We start from the raw sequence: 14,179 nt of genomic DNA on the forward strand, positions 1-14,179 counted from the left end.
AGTCACACATTAATTCAGACTTAAAAGTATGCTTATGTGTTAACGGATTTAAGAATAAATGCCTCAAAATAAAAAAAAAGAATAAATGCCTCAGAAAAATAATTGTGAATTGTTATGTGATATCCCTAAAATACTATTTCAATGAAATATTAGTCACTATCTAAGTACACAGATCAGCTTCAGAGTAAATTTTACAGAAAGCTATCAATATTGTGACTATTGATGGGCATAGCCCATAGATTTCTAAAATCTATACTCAGTGCAGAGGTATTCTACATTTCATATAAGTATTTGTCATTTTGCAGTAGGTGAAACTATAGAACCTTAGACAAAGAAAATAATGTTTACCAAATACAATGAGTGAATTGGAAACATTCGTGGGGTGTAAACTCAGGGCCTGGACTCTATCCTTGAGCTTTTTCCGTCAAGGCTAGTGCTCCACCGCATTGAACTACTGCTCCACTTCTGGTTTTCTGGTGGTTAATTGGAGATAACAGTCTCATGGACTTTACTGCCCATGCTAACTTTGAACCACAATTCTTAGAGCTTAGACTTCTGCGTAGCCAGGCACACAGACATGAGCCACCACCATCAAGCAGAAACTATTTTTTTTTAAAGTCTGCTTTGCTGAATATATACATTCAGAGTTTTCTAACCCTGTCAAAGATTCCTATAATGGAGCATGCTAAGACAACCACATACCTCCATAGACAGAGCAATCAGTAGATAGTTCCATAGTACAACTGAGTTTTCTATGTCAGGATAAAGACTAGAGTATATTTTAGTGATCCCCTTGAACCAGACAGTGTCCAACTTCTTGGCATGCTGGGTAAACTCTAGAGGTCATGGTAGGAAATTCTGCCATGGTGGAGAAAGGTAAGTCTTCTAAAGATGGGTTATTAATGATTTTGAGTGCCATACTTTCTTTTGTTTTTCTTATTTTTTATTATGGAAAATTACAGATATGTAAAAAAGATAGTAAAATGTGCATTCATCTTAATACTGTAACTTTCTCATTATCAACATTGTAAATTTCTATTTAATCTCTCTCCTATCACTCTTATCTCTGGAATATTTTAATATAAACTTATGTTCAATCTCCAGCATATATGTGATATATATGATGTTCTATTTATCTAAATATATAAAAAATAATTTTAAGCATCTTTACATTTCATGTATTGCTCAAGTAACACTTTTAATTTTAATTAATAACACTATTTTCAGACAAATTGCTTTTAATTTGATCATCTGTCCTGTAGATTTTTGAGTGTCTGGATTTGGTTAAATGCAAGAGTATTATTTGACATACTCCTCTTTGCTTGTATGTCCCGTGAACTAATTAGATCTAGAAGTTTGAGTAAATTCAAATTCAATTGTTTTTTTTGGCTTTATCTATTATATTGTGTAATGAAAGTGTCTGTCTTTATTTTGCCAGCAACGAAGAGCCATTGAATCTTTTTAAACATATTTTTGAAAGGCTTGATATGGTAATATTTCATTTTATAAAAGCGACTTTGGGAAAAATGAAAGACAGAATCAAGTTAGACAGAGACAGAGGCAGAGAGAGATGTTATGAAGTCACCAATAGTTAGAGCAATAGAAGAAGACAAATTTAAGAGATTTTTGTGTTGGAGTCAGTAGAACTTGATTTGGCAGGCACAAGGAAAAAAAAACCAGAGGAAGTTTTTAACTTGGAAAAGTGAATGTTGACATCATAACACAGAAAATACAGGATGCTTGCATTTTTTAGTAAAGATCTTTGAGTTTGGAAATAACAGGTTAAAGGCATTTTTAAAATAAGGTATAGTGGAAGCTTCTACCCAATAATAGGAAATATATACCTAGGTTTGAGAAAGGATATCAACTTATAGCTATCGGAAAGTTGAATTCTTATGTAGTGTGAGAGCAATAGGAAATAGGAATATGAAAGGTTTCACAAACACTGTTATTTAGATAACTTTTGCTTTGAATGAAAAAGAAGAGTAAAGTTAATTTCCAACATAGTGTCTTGTGAGTGTGTCATTGTTGCAATGGGTCATCCTGTGTCCTTGTTTCAGCATTTTGTTTTTTCCCTTCCCCTCCCCAAATTAAATAAATGTATATACAAGATGCAGGGCACTGGAATCAAATACAGTGACAACAGGGGGAAGATAATACAAAGAAACAAAAAAAATCACATAGTACATTAAAAACAACAAGGGCAGGGGAGGAGTGGGGCGGTGGGGGAGGGGAGGGAAGGGATAGGAGGAGAAAAACAAAGGAGGGGGTAACAATGATGGACAGGAAATGTACTCCTTACCTATTCATGTAACGCTAACCCTGCTGTACAGCATTTTTACAATAAAATAAAAATTTTAAAAATACTGGTAGTTTCCCCCACCCCCAAAAGAGAAAAAGAAGAGTAAGATGGACTAGAAATTGAAATAAGAAAGCAGTGGTTTCGAACTAGAGTCCTGAGATCTCAGAAAGGAAAAGTATTCAGAGACTGGAAATACTAATCAGGAAAGAATTGATGCTATGAGGAAGAAATCAGTGGTATGGACAGAAGAGTCAACTTCGGGGACATAGTAGCTCTTTCTCTGATTTAAAAGAAAAGGAGTAATAAAGACCCAGAGAAAGAAAGTGTGAGATACTATGTTTCCTTTCTCCTGCTAGTGGGAGGTGATGAGTAATTTTTTTGAGACATCCTCCCCACTGGTAGCCAAGACATGGAATTATTATGGGTAGATGAAAGGCTGATTTGGAAAAGAAAATACTGCTCAGCTGAGATCATTGGGCTGATGTTGTATCTATATATACTGTGTAGGCATTAATAAAACATGTTGACTGATCAACAACAGAAAAAGCAAGTATTTATCATACAATAAAACTGAAATAGGTTAAGGCACATATTTATGATGATTTCTATTAACCACTGTCACAAAATCATCTTGGGTAGTGTGTGGACTCCACTATTTCACCTCAAATGTAATGTTGGAACATTTGAATATGGTGATGATAATCTGTATGAAATTCTACATATTGACCCAATGTACACTTATGGTTAAGAACAAGTGATGATGTTATTCTATTATTTTCTGTAGGGCATTAGTTGCCATTAGAAGCACAACCATGTGTTAGGTAAATGTAATTGCACACAAAACCTTCTGCCAGTCTAAAATCCGCTCCACCAATGTAATAAAGAAAGAAGACACTCTTAGTGTTGAATACAAATTACACTCAGAATGTGATACGCGGCTTAGGCTTCAGAGAAGGAAAAAAACTAAGAACATTTATACAGCCAAGCAGATGTAGCACATTACATACAACATGTTTTTAAGACACACAATAACTGCTCCTCAAGTAAGAGGACTTGACAACAACATTTGTCACGTTTTCTGACTCCACCTGGTAATTGGAGTGACCATCTGTATCACCTTTATCACTAGGAAAAATTAACTTTTTATGTGTCAGGATAGGAGGTGGTTTAGTGATTTGAAGCAAGTCTTACACAAAGTCTCTTCCTCGGAGACTGGGAGATACAGATGTTGCAACCCTCCATGTTTACATTTCAAAGTGATAGCTTCCAGATTCTAGACACAGACATACCTACATTATAAAGTTTACAAAAGTCTCATCTAGTTTTCCAACAGATTTATATCCATTTCAATGAGAGGAGAAAGTACTCACAATTTCTAGATCTGTCATTCTTTTTTTGGGGAGGGGGGTCGGTCATGGGGCTTGAACTCAGAACCAGGGCACTCTCCCTGAGCTTTTTTGCTAGTGCTCTAGCATTTTGATCCACAGTACCATTTCCACCATTGGCACCATTCTGGTGGCCAATTGAATATAAGAGTCTCATGACATGTCTAGTTCTTTAAAGTAAACTCTTTTTTTGTCAGTTGTGGGGCTTAACCTCTGGGCCTGGGCACTGTCCCTCAGCTTTTCAGCTCAAGGCTAGCACTCTACCACTTGAGCCACAGAGCCACTGTCCTGAGTGGTTAACTGGAGATAAGAGTCTCACTGATTTTTCTTGCCCAGGCTGAACAATAATCTTCAGAACTCAGCCTCCTGAGTAGCTAGGATTACAGGTGTGAGCCACCAGTGTACCGCCTTTTTTTTTTTTTTTTTTGCCAGTCCTGGGGTTTGAACACTGTCTCTAAGCTTCTTTTGCTCAAAGCTAGCACTCTACCACTTGAGCCCCAGCACCACTTCCATTTTTTATGTTAATATGGTACAGAAGAATTGAACCCAGGGCTTCATACATGCTAGGCAAGCACTCTACCACTAAGCCACATTCCCAGCCCTAAAATAAAATCTTTTAAGGAAAGGGAGAGAGGAAAAATCTCTTGGACCAGGAGCATTGATTAAGGATCTTTTAATTTGCATTTCCCTTTTAAGATGTTAGTATATTTGGAATTGACTTACTTAGGTAACAAATACTGAAATTTACTCGTGCATGTATGCACACAAACATACACATTTATACATTCATGCACACACTGTAATACTTTAAAATTTATATAAAAATCCTCAAATCCAAATGAAGGGGAAGTACCAGGAACTTTACCTTTGTGGGTATTACTTAATATTCATTTTTTTGCGGGTTGTTTTTAGAAAGAACAGAATGAACCACTAAAGCCTAAAGGTTAATTGCTCATTTCCCTCTTGACTTCTGGCTTGTTTCCACATCAGGATCAGCCTTGGCGTCATCAGGAGCTGCAGGAGCTGCTCAGATTCTAAGCAGTGAGATAGAATGATAATGAGTCTGGCAAAGAAGAGGGGCTATCTAAATGGAAAGCAATGTTAATAATGATGAGAGTAATCATCTCACCCTATCTGACCTTTGCTGTTTCATGACATTAGAACTATATTCTTTAATTTCCATAGCATTTATTTTTGGGCCAAGAGAACTACCATGTTCAGAGTCATTAACATTTAAAGTGATATCATCTCATTTAACTTTGCTATATAAGCTAAGGAGCAGCAGACTGATGTAGCACTGGAACTGTAGTCCTGTTCTTCCCGGAGTAAAATTCAATTCACAATTGACTTTTAAATGCCAAGGAGCTGTGCTTGGGACACAAATGGATAGATGTATATGCCTCTGTAATTCAGGAGTTCCTTCTGGATCTTGTCTTTGGTTTGGAAAGGGAGTAGAGTTAGGCTGAACTTTTAGTTCTCTTAAGTAGTCTAGAATAATAAAAAGACAGGCAAGGAGATAAGTGAGCACCAGAAAGTTAATGGCCTGATGCTGTCTTGTGGTGACCTAAACAGTTTTTGGGAAGTTTAATGTAAGTCAGTCTTTCAGACTTTGCAATTTGATGTTCAATTTAAAATATCACTAACAGGGAAAGGCAATAACATGTTTCATATAAAGAATTCTAGGTACCTCAGAGAAATTTCTCTTTCACTTTTCACAATAAACAGACCAAGTATTTCTTAAACATCACATTCCAATTGGAACACTGTGTAAGAACTTGTGTAAAATTGCAAGTTTGTAGTCTATCAAATACCATAGCCAAAAAATAAATAGTAAGTTTAATAAATGTTGTAGGAAGGGATAATCACAGAGGTATATGCCACAATAAAGATTCCGAAAAGGCAAATGTATTTGTTTAGCTAGTTCAAAACCTGATTGACTAAAGAAATATTTTTCTTCCTCTGCCAATGCCTATTAACATTTGAATGAAAACAAGTATACTCCAGAAAACAAAATTGAGAATCCTCGATTTAATTGATAGAACTGACTTGTGAATTAAACAAAACAAAGTAACTTTATGTTAAGATTTGCTTAATTATTACACTGTTAAGTGCTAAAAGACGAAGGAAGAGTGGATAATAGAATAATAATCCCAAGGGCTATGTTCTAGTCCTCCCCGGAGATGAAAGGTGGATTCTCTCACCTTCATATTGAGTATTCATGTTTTGGTCCCAGGACATCACTGTACCTGGGGCAGCAGTGAATGACCAGATGTGGGAAAACTTATTGACACAGCAATGACTGATCACATCCAAATTAATCTACAATGAAAAAGTGCAGTGGAAAACAAAGAAATCAGCTAATATGTTCAGGGAGTGGAAAATGCAGAGTCCATGCCCTTATTCAACAACAACAAAAAATTATGGTATGAATTTTGCACCTCCTCTGAACAAGTAAAACCTGCGTTTTCTGCCTATGGAAAAAAATCTCTTCTGGTTTCAAAGAATGTGGAGCACAAAGTGTAGTTATAATTCTGCAAAGTTTGCTTCAGACTGCATACAAATGTCCTACAGCACTGGAAACAACAGCTTGTATTTGCTAACGAGAAGCAGATGTGCTGGGAAACCAAGGTGACAAGAAACCTGTTCAAAATAGAGAGGAAACTTGATCCACTTGAAATTCTTATCAGCTGTTGCTATTTGGTGTAGATGAAATATCAATATCCCTTAAGGATTTCTTGCTGTTTTAGTACCCAAACCCATTCTGGAATAAAAACTTTGTGGGAGGAAATATACTTTAAAAATGAGTTAAAACAACATACATAGCATCTGTTATCTAAGCAATTTCTATAGTACCAAATACCATCACTCTAAGTTTAGAAAGAGAAACAAATGACAGACAAATTACTCTTGGAACTTACTAAGATGATATCAATTTATATTAGAATATTTTCTAGAACCCAGAAAGTAAGTCATTTTCAGAAAAATTCTATTGCACTCCAAAACACTCTTCAGCGTACCAAATGCCTTACCTCCACCATCTTAACGGATTTTTATTGATACTCTGAGTTTTATCCCAGGATTTCTTTTACAAGTATACACAAGACATTGTGTTTGCACGATCCTTTTATCTGAACTGTACAGATTTTCCACTTATGCTCATTGTGGACCAACCATCCAACCCCAGTATTCTCCATTTGTGCTGGAGTCTCCCAGGTGTGTCTCACAGATAGTCAGAAAGTATCTGCTTCCACTAGATTCCCTGACCACCGTGCCACAGATTCTGCCTTTGCTAGTAGCATTTCTTATTGAATACATCACCCCGCTTAGCATAGCTGCATTTTGGAGTGGGCTGTTCTGCTATGCTTTGTGGAATGGGGTAGAGATAGGAGTTAGAGGAACCGATCCTTTTCTCATTTGGCTCTCACATGTGATCATCTGAGCATTAAAGTAGACTCAGGCTCAGCCTCACAGGGATTTTCATGAGATTTATTTGAGATTCAAAGCCAGGTATTTCTTTAGCTAAATTTAGAAGAGAAAGGACAATTTCTCTTCTCTATCTCTTTCCGTCCCTTTTTCTTTGTTTCCCCTATCACTTTTACATTTGAACTTTCCCCTCTCCTAGGCATGTACACCATTCAAACACATATTTGGTGGGAGTGTTTAACACCTCCAAAAAAGCTTCTTTCTGTCTAATCACAATGCATGGTTGTGACTTAGCAGAAGTGACTGAGAGACCCGGATTGCTAGTATCACCTGAGAGCTTATGAGAAATACACAAACTAGATTCCCACTGCAAATCTACTGAACCAGAATGATGCCTTTTAACATGCTTTTCTGGTGATTTGTTTGCACTCTAAAGTATAACAGGTGCAGGCTACAGCATGGTCTTGGTGATGGTCTTGCTGGCTTCATGCTCTGATGACATACATAGCATCCCCAGCAGAACATTATGAACATCTTGTTGAGGATAATAGGCATTAGCAAATATGTCACTTATTAAAGGATACTATTTTCTAAAATAATTATTATTAAAATGAGCTAAAATAGTCACCAAGACTAATACATTAAAACAGGTGTAAAATGCCCAAATGGATTGCAGAAACATATTACTTACATATTAATGAACGAGCTATGTTTTCTTAATTGGAAGTCAGATAATCTATGTCAGACTTTGAGTATATTGTTGTTCATTGGCAGTTTGAGATCAGAGGCCTCCTTTCAGGCAGTTGGCAGAGTACAGAAAGGACACACTGTGGAATGCTCTGGGAAAATGCACGACTTCCAAGGAGTTTATAATTTAGTGGGAAAGCAGTTGTCCACTCTAGCTATAAGATAAATGATATAGTAGGTTCATAGGAAAAGGGAAGAGTAATGGGTAGAATAGGTTTCAAGAGGATGATCACACTTCTTTGGAATAACTAGGGAATGTCTCATCCAAGTACAACTTTAACACAAGTTTTTCTGGCCTCACCTTGTTTCACTACCTTTTTTTAAAAAATTTTTTCTGGTCCTGGGGCTTAAACTCAGGGCCTGAGCAGTGTCTCTGACCTTTGGCTCAAGGCTAATACTCTACCATTTGAGCCACAGCACCACTTCTAGCTTTTTCTGAAAGTTTATTGGAGATAACAGTCTCATAGACTTTCCTGCCTGGGATGGTTTGGAAGAACAATCTGTAGATCTTAGCCTCCTGATTAGCTAGGATTACAGGCGAGAGCCACTGGGGCCTGGCTTGTTTCTCTTCTTAACTGAATGGTGTCATGATTAGTTTCAGCTATTAGTATAGCTAACTATTAATGTGTTGGGTATCTGATGAGTCTCAAATGTATATATTTTTCTCTTTTCTATCATAATTATGATATTTCTACTAGGATGCTATACATTTTTGTATAAAGATTTCATGTCCCATTTAGAACTCAGCCTCTCAAACCATGGGCATTCTCTTTCTTCTTTCTGAATTCTGTATCTCAGGGAATAATTCATCAAAACTAGAAACCTGATCATTAGTGACACCTATTTCTCATTGTACCATAATCTAATCAATTTCTTATAAAACATAGCCATTGGAAATATTTCATTTCTTCCTAACAATTCCTTCCCAGACATTTTCTTCTAGCAAGATAAAGGTGTATGTAATCTTTACAAAGCTCCTTGTACCATCAGGCTGTATTGTACCTGGCTACTTTTCATCTGTCTCATCTTTCAACCACAAGCTCTGGGAAGTAACAGAGTAACTTGTCAATATTTTTAGTTTTTGGTTAAATACAGAGATTGACAGCTACTATACATTTAATAAAATTTAGGGCAATTTGCTGACATACAGTGGCATGCAGTGTAGCTTTTGAAAGCAAGTAGGACTAACAAGGTGACAATTGTCAAGATATATTCTATTCATAAACTACTTTGCTTTTTTCCCCATGAGAACTATTTTTATTTATTTATTTTTTAAAATTTAATTTTCAAGGTGATGTACAGATAGGTTACAGTTGCATAGTATGATAATGAGTACATTTCTTGTCCAACATTGTTACCCACTTTCTTATTTTTCTCCCAATTTCCCTTGTCCCTAACCCCTCCCCCACCAAATTGTAAAGTTCATTTCTAACATATTGTCTTGTGAGTATCGCTATTACATTGGTTCAACCTTCATCCCCGTTTCAACATTTTGTTGTTCCTTTCCCTTTCCCAAATCAGATAAATATATATACAATATACAGGGTACCAAAATCAAATACAAGGACAACAGGAGATAAAACCAAAGGGGAAAAGAGAAAGAAAAAAGAAATAACCACACAGTTCATTAAAAACAAAAACCACCAAGGAAACCTCTTGTTTCCTTATCTTGGAGTTCATTTAGATTAGCAGCATCTTATATGGTCATATGTACATAAGTATTGAGCTATTCTGATCCTCTGCTAAGACTATCCTAGACATATACTAATGATTACAAATGAGGGAAACCATGGAGCCTATGTTTCTTTGGGTCTTGTTTACTTTGTTAAATGGCAACTCTTTTATACAAGTACTTAAAGATAATAAAAATAACACAAAAAAAACAAACCAACTCTAAATAGCCTCTAGAGTAAGACCATACTGATGGCACTGACTTTCTATGTCCAGTTCTTACAAACTCCCCTTTTTTTAGTAATAAAGACAAGCCTCTAGAATTGTCTTTCATATATATGCTTACTTTTTCAAATCAATAGTGAAAAACATTTTTAACCACAGCACTGCAGGCTGAACTACCAGCTTGCAGTCAAATAGTTCATCATTGCTGTCTTTGTAGTAAAAGATACAAGTAGGTACATTGTTAAATTAATTGTATTGATCCATGTCCTTATTATTGCATAACATAATTAGAAATGTTTAACCATCTTATGCCACTGAAAGGGAATGTAGGTCTCCAAGTGAATAGTACCCAAATGTGAAGAGAAAGGTTCAGTCTATCATAAGTCAATCTTTGCTTCACCTAGATGCTTCTGGGCTTACAAAAGTTGACTAGGAATTGTTGAAGGAAGAAAGTTAGACATTCTTATTAGGTGTATGTATGAGTGCTACAAATGCATTGTCAGCCATTGTTTCTAAAGACATGTGCAATTAGGTTTTCTAGGAATAGGATTTCACAAGGAGTAGAGGTTGTGTACTATCTCTCTTTCTATATATATATATGAGGCTTTAATATATAATATATATATAACTTTAACATATATACATATATAAAAGAGGGTTTAACACTCATATATATATGTAATTTGATCTAGCCATTTAAGCCTATTTATATGATAAATATAAGCTATGAACTCCAAATTAGGACAGATTTTTATACATGATAAGCTGGAGAGTTGGCAGTGTGGAAGCTAATTTAAGGTTTGCATAATTTTAGAAAATCTGTGAGAAACAAACCCATTGCTGGTGTGATACCCTAAATATATATTGTCCCTTCATGTTTTTTCCATTAGCTTCTAGAAGGTGTAGTACAGAGAAGTGTTGCAATTTAGGTCAGCCAAGGATAGTAAGAGGCTAAAAACTTTGTTGAAAGAGTTATCAGTAGCTGAAAAAAAAATCTCTACTTTTGTCAGAGACTGTCTTTTCGTGACTTGAAGTATCTTTTTATTTTTCCTCAAAGCCTCCCAAATGGTAAAATTGAGCTGAATGGATGCCTTTAGTATCTACAACCAGGGGGGAAAATATGTTTCTCTGAAAGATAGTGAAAAGTCTTTAGAAAGCTGGGTCAGAATGGATTTGAACATATCTCTTTTCTTACACTGCAAAGGCCTTTAATTTGTTATCATATCTTCAAGTGGGATCAGCTTGTAGCAAATTCAGCTTCACTGCAGGGGTTACATGCCTTTGGTTGTAAAGCAGAAAACAGAAGAGAGCTTTACATCTAAACACAGCAATTGCTTCTATTGGTTCAGGTATTCTAAACATCAGTGCATGTCCGCAAACAGCTGAGGAAGTAAAGTCTTAAGTTTAAGTTAAGGATAATGACATCTCTCCTTTGTGACATATTTATTGATTACTTATTTTGGTGCGTTTAGAACATACCAACTAATACAATTAGGCTTGTTCATTGAGCACAAATCCAAGTGTTAGTGGACTTATTAATAGGGGAGAGTTTAACATTGAGATAGACATTTTAACATTTTAATATTCAGAAAGACCATTTTTCTCTGTAAAACTATCTTATAAATTCAGCTGTATCTTCCACTGGATTAATACATTACCATTTTTTTCTTCTTTAAATCCTAATAAAAAGAGACCTGTCTGGCTCTCAAGAAACCTGAATCTATTTTATCATTTACCTAGTCCCTACTGTGTTATTAATTTCTGTTTCTTAACATAGCTAACTCTTATTGACACTTTGAAATTAAAGTCAATGCCATCTTTTGCAAGATGTGTCTAACCAACTTATCTGGTCTAGGTTGACTTTCTCTTCCACTTCACAATCTTTCTGTCAATACAATCCATCCTCTAATAACAGATTGTAATACATATGAATACAGGTCACTACTATTGAAATCCTCAGTGTAGACTACTGCTCCAGTACTTTATAGAATTGATTAAACAATCACAGGAATGCATCAGTGAATAGAGTAGGTTTTCTGCCCTGGGGATTTTCAGTTCATTAGAAAAATATACAAATGCATGTATGAACTTAAAGCCACGGACAGCAAAAAAATAAAGTTGTTTTCTTTATATTTGGGATCAGGGAGATCTTGGATAAGAAGAAGTTGGAGACCTGGAGGATGAGGGAGCCATTGCTCAGTTAAAGCTTTGTGACTAAAGGAACATTCTAAGCTGAAGAAAGCACTATCTTGTAGATAAGGCGTTTCATGATTTTTTAAATGCTCATGATACGTTGTTGAGGTGTAATTTCTATGTAATAAGATAGACAAATCATAAGAATGGAACTTGACATTTTAACATTTTTACAATTATGTAACCCTGTCAGAACAAAGCATGGAACATTTTTTTTAAATCTCTCTACTAACTTTTCTTGTGCCACTATTGTAAAAAATCCCAACATGACAGGATGGAATCCTCATTCTGACATCCATCACTAAGTGGGCTTCTTTCAAACAATGAAATACATCCAGAGTCACAATGTAGACAAAGGAGAGAGATGAGAATGTAGCTGTAGGAATGTGGTATATCAAGAAGAGTTTTCAGTGCCTGATCAACACACAGATTTTGGTCTAAGTAACACAAAGAACTGATGATATAAGAAGCTGAAATGAATAGATAAATATATTAACAAGTATATTAATTGAAAGGGGTGAGAGGGAAAAGGAAACAGTGGTTAATGTGCTATCCCAGAGGAAAAATGACAGTCATGTTGGCCAAGAAATAGCATTTAGAGGGAGAAAAATATTTTCAAATTTAAGATGTATTTTGAAGTTGATAGTCAGTAAACATATTTTAACAAACTATGATACTTTAGCAAAGAGGATCATTTAAAATTTAGCTTTCCACTTAGACAATTAATCTTGCCAAATACTGCTATATACATTTCTCTGATTTACCTGATATTTAGTGTTTTCTGTGGTAGTGAGGCATATCTTTGTGTTATTTTTCTATCTTCACAAGAATAGTGCTTAAAATTTTCTGTAAAACTGATGCTAGTGTTTCCTTTTTTATAGATACTTCTAGTGAGTTTAAAATTACTACCATATATAATGTATATATATTTCTATACCCATACTGATATATTCACAATCTCAAAACTATAACTCATTTTTACTAGCAAAAACTGGTAGAGAATAAACATCCTAAGGAGAGATGCTATTGAACAATTTCTACTCTTAAATTAAGGCTGAGTTATTAGGTAAATTAATTCAATGATGAACATTTTAATTGACATTTACATACTTCATAGGTGAACGTTCTATCATTTGCAAAAATACATTTTGTTCCATTTTCTTTTGGTGAACAACCAAAGTAGTTTTTCTAAATGGTCTAATCGGTTCATGTTTGTTGGTTTCCACATTTGACACATCTGATGCCTATTTCTTATTCTTTTTGTAAATGTTGGAATGATGTTAGATGTGGAAAGGTCAGTGTATTAGTTTTCCAGTACTGGTTACCTAAGTCCCACTATGAAGGGAATCTAGAACAATTGAAAGTATTATTTCTTGGTATTATTTAAAACAGTGGAGATACAATGTCTCACACTTCTGAAGACCACACAATCAAATCAAGGCAGAACCATGCTCTCTCTCTCTCTCTCTCTCTCTCTCTCTTTCTCAGTCTAGGGAGGATTCTTAGCTTTTGGATACTTCTGAATGTGCCTTGACTCCTAGATGAATCATTTAACTCTTCTGTCTTCACTAGGAATTCTCGCTATGTCTTTTTACTTTTTAGAGTATGTTCCTTTCATAAGAACATCTGTTCATGTTTGATTGGTGCCCCATTCTACTCCAGAATCACCACAACTCATTAAATAAATAAATAAAAAATAAATCCTGGAATAGAGGAGTTTAGGATTTCATGTCCTTTTGGGGGTAGGATTCAACTCAATTCATAGACATTACCCAAATTAATAACAGTTAACTCTGAAATTATTCAGAAGCCAAAGTTTCCATTCTCTATGCTCATTTTCTTCTCTATATGTAGAAAACCTAAATAGAGCTATGAAATGCTTGTCTATGTATATGTATGTGAGTGTGCTCACTCTCAAGACCAAGACCTAGGGTAGCTCTTATTGTTGATAAGTCATGAAATCATTGAGAACCATGAAAATTGTGTTTTGCATTTCATGTTTAGTACATACTCTTCTTTTCTGCATACATAGTCATTGGAAAATTGTTCTTTGAGTAGCCTACACATCTTTGGTTATCATATCACTATACTTGTATTCTCTATCTCTATTGCAATTTAGGTTTAATTAATATGGTTAAATTTACTTAAAATTTTTATTAATTAAATTTAATTAATATAGGTTAAATAAAGTGAAATTATTTTGGATGGCTTTAATTGTACATCCAGGGTAAGT

At 35.1% G+C, this 14,179-nt stretch overlaps 1 protein-coding gene across 2 annotated transcripts in view; it reads left to right on the plus strand.

Annotated features, from left to right (window-relative positions):
• Zpld1 (zona pellucida-like domain containing 1) overlaps positions 1 to 14,179 on the plus strand; it is a 61,103-nt gene that overhangs the window by 21,772 nt on the left and 25,152 nt on the right. The gene's annotated exons all lie outside the window — the stretch shown is intronic.

The sequence above is a fragment of the Dipodomys ordii genome, unplaced genomic scaffold (assembly GCF_000151885.1).
Source record: "Dipodomys ordii isolate 6190 unplaced genomic scaffold, Dord_2.0 Scaffold73, whole genome shotgun sequence".
In the NCBI taxonomy this organism is placed as follows: Eukaryota; Metazoa; Chordata; class Mammalia; order Rodentia; family Heteromyidae; genus Dipodomys; species Dipodomys ordii.